Raw genomic sequence first — 4106 nt, forward strand, 5'->3', positions numbered from 1 at the left:
TAATTTAGCACCTAGATTCGTTAAAACTTTTTATATCTATTATATTATACTATATACAATACTGCGTATATAGCCTCTAGGCTATGGTGCTATAGTTTTATATATATAAATCCCTTCTAGGCAGCTTAATATATACTAGTAACTATATTAATTAATACTTTAAGACGCCTAGTTAGCCCTTAACTAGTAGAGCCTAGTTAGCATAATTAGAGGTCCCAACCTCCGCTAAAATACTTAATATCCCTAATAAGGGCTAGAATATTATTAGCGAAAATAGAGATATTCCACTATAAGTTAATAAGATCTTAGGTCCGTCTAGCTTAATAAAAGAGTATCTAAGCTCTTAGTATAATCTTTTAAGAGAAAACACGATTAAACCGTTAAAAGAGGCAGTAGGTTAAATTAGAGTAGACCCTTTTAGTTTACCAGAATCTAGATATAGTAATAGAATTGGTATATATAAACAGGTAAGCATACTATAATTCCAAAGTAGTTATCCCCTAATATCTATAAGGCCTATATTAGCTTAGTAATATTTTTACCTTAAGGGCTAGTAATCCGCGTAGCGTTCTTACTTAGGAGAGTAGAAAAGATAATCTATTAGAATTAGTTAAAAAGACTAGTTGCTAGGTCTCTAGTTGCTTTAACTTTTAAAACTAATATTTTTTAAACGAAATATATACTTATAATAGCGGCGGTAAGACTATTAGCCGTATTAGAACAGAATTCTTTAGAGGTTAACTTATTCTTTAAAACCTAAAGAGATTAAGATTAACTTATCCGTATTATAGACAATAGTTAAAAAACGAACTAAATTTTATAAAGTTAATCGCTATACTATATTAGCATTACAAAAGCTAATAAGAGAGCCGTAAGTGTGCAATATTTTCTAAATAAGAAGATATCTAACCATTAATAGATTCCCGTTATCAGAACACCTTATTTAAGTTTAATAAAATATTAAAGCACTATAATACGTTATAAATAAGCCTTATACGGATCTTAGCTTAATTATAGCTATTAAGAATGCTTCCTTATTTAGAAATATTTATATTCTTAGACTAGCCAGATATAACTACTATAGGGCTTAAAGCCACTACGCTAAAACAAGTTCTTATAAAGCGTCTTGTAATAATCTAAGGACCTCTAGGCACTAAAAAAACGTAGCTTTAAAGGCATTACTCAGCAATATAACAATAGGAGATCCCCCTATTATTATTACATATTATATAAACTATACGCTAAACCAGTTATTTAGGCATATTGCTTAAAGTAACTATCTTAATATTATCACTTATACGGATAGACGATATTACACTACATTAGGCGCCAGGGCCGTAGGGGTAGGAAAAAGAGGAAGCGTTAGGGCTCCCTCTTTTTATATCTTATATTTTATATTTTTATATTATCTTATATTATCCTACTATTGTCCTACTATTATATTATATTGTCCCATATTATCCTACTATTATCCCACTATTATATCACATTATCCTGCCATTGTTCTACCATTATGCCATATTGTCCTATTATTGTCCTACTATTATGTTATATTATCCTATTATTATCCTACTATTATATTATATTGTTCTGTTATTGTCCTGCTATTATATTATATTGTCTTACCATTGTCCTACCATTATATTATATTGTCCTATTATTATCTTATATTGTCCTGCCATTGTCTTAGTACTGCTATATACTTTTTACTATTTACTAAAATTATAGTTATAGGTATTTATCGGCCAGAATCCAGGTAGTAACTCTTGGCAGTAATTTTACTACCCAAATCTCTTACTAAGTTTCGTTCTGCCAATATAAAATTAATAGCTTAAAGCTTATTTTTAGTGTTATAGATCTAAATTTTAGAGCTATAGATTAATTAATTAGCGTAGAGCCGTTATATTATAGTAAAGCTATATCTAAGTGTATAATTATAGCACGTGGTACACCAAACGCGTAGTTACGTGTTTGGTGCACTAACTACTTATATACTAACTAATTAGGGGGAAGGCGCGTTAGTATATAGATTACGTAGTCTACCTTAATAGAATCGACAGTTACTACTATCCTAAAGAGCATACGATACTATACGTATTTCGTGCCCCGGGATATAACTTACTTATACCATTAAGTTGGTACAAACACTAATTAGTAAGCGCGTATAGATTAGTAATTACTTAATACTTCCTCCGAGCGATATATACGACAGCGACTACCTGTTTAGAATCCTAGTACGACCTGTTAGAAGGTCGGAAGTTGGGGATTACGGACCTATTACTAACTCTATATACTTATTTAAGTCTTAGTACGGTTTACTAGAAGTTTATAGACGCGAATATAGACCTTTATAACCCCCTATCCTTAACTTCCTTTAAACCTCGAACCTTCTATCCTCCTGTAAACCGTTACGGACCCGTTAATCGCCTTTACGGACCGTTACAAGACCTTACGGAAACCCCCTACCCTCCTATAAACCGTTACAGACCTATTAACCGCCTTTACGGACCACTATAAGACCTTCCCTACCCGCTACGTACTATACTATATAGTATGGCAGATATAAGTAAGTAGATTAATAAAGGTTAAGAGAAATAGAGATAAGGAGTCGACCTTACGTCTATAACTGACGTTAATAACTATATTAAATATAAAATCCTTAAATACGGATATTTTAAGCTTATAAATAACGACTTGTGGGAGTAATATAAGGAAGACTTTGCGGACTTTACGGAAGCTATTCTTAAGGCTTGCAACCCTACTGCCATCTGTAACCTACGAACCCTTTTACGTTACTAAGGTATATAGGTTAAAAGGGATAAATAAGTTACTGTTGTATAGTCCTTATATAATACAATATATAAGGAAGACTAAACGGAATGGATTAAAGAGGAAATCCTAGACTATATTAAAACCTGCGGACTCTTTACTTCCTTTAAACTTAATAGAATCTCTAGCCTTATAGCTAACCTATTTAACCGAATTCGTTCTATAGACCTAAGTGGCTTTAGAATTAATTTTACTGGCTAAAGTATACCTAGTACTTAAGTTATGGACCGTAATACCCCCGTAACCCAAATTACGGACTATAATACCCCCGCAAATTAAAATACGGACTAAAACCCTCCTATTGCTTAAGTTATAGATCCGTAAACCACCTAAGTAAAGACCTATAGTAAGGAACTGGCTAACCTAGCTAAGCTCTACACCGACGAATCTAAGTATAGTAGTGAAAACGATAACTTTAACTTTAAACTGACTATCTTTACGGACCTCTATTAGAAGGCTAATATTCCCAAATAGGAGTTTAGCCAAGCCTACTCTATTATACTACGCGGCCTAGTACTTAACTACTATTACACTAATCTTAAGAGCAACCCCCTTGGTGTTCCCTTTAATAGGCTATGTAAGGCTATACGTAACTACTTTAAAAAGCCTAAATATAAGCGTAATATCCTTACCTAATAGAATGCGATTAATTTACGGACCGTAATTAATAAGAATACCGAAAAATTGATTATAGAGTGCCTGTAAATTCTTATTAAAGACCTTTGGTACCTATAGTATGGCCTTAATATTAAGCTTTAAACAGACGACTTCCTATATAATAAGCTTATTACAGCTTACTAGGAAGTAGAACCCTATAAATACGCCTATTATAAGTCTATAGACACCATAGCTGGCCTTATTAATAATTTATAGTCCTTTATTATAACGTACGAAGTCTTAAACCCACTAGGTAGTACTTAAGCCTTTATTACGGACCTATAAAACCTGCAAACTGACTTAGATACCTACTTTACGGACCGCCGCTACCGCTAGCAGTACCTGTACCGACTAAGTTCTACCCGTAACCCCCGCAGTAACTCCTATATAAAAGTATACTCCTACAAACAAACAAACCAGCCAGAAGTGTTTTATGTACGGTAAGGAAGGATATTAGTCTATAAGGTATACGTAAGAAGAACGTAATAAGTTTAAAAAGAGATTTAATAATTGGATTAACTAGTTTATCTTAAACTATAAAGGAAAGGAAGTAGAGGAGTCTCTTAACGAGTTAATGGAAGCCCTTATAATTAACTTTAACTTAAACACTTAGGAATAGA

Source organism: Cenococcum geophilum (assembly GCF_001692895.1).
Source record: "Cenococcum geophilum 1.58 unplaced genomic scaffold K441scaffold_18, whole genome shotgun sequence".
NCBI lineage: Eukaryota > Fungi > Ascomycota > Dothideomycetes > Gloniales > Gloniaceae > Cenococcum > Cenococcum geophilum.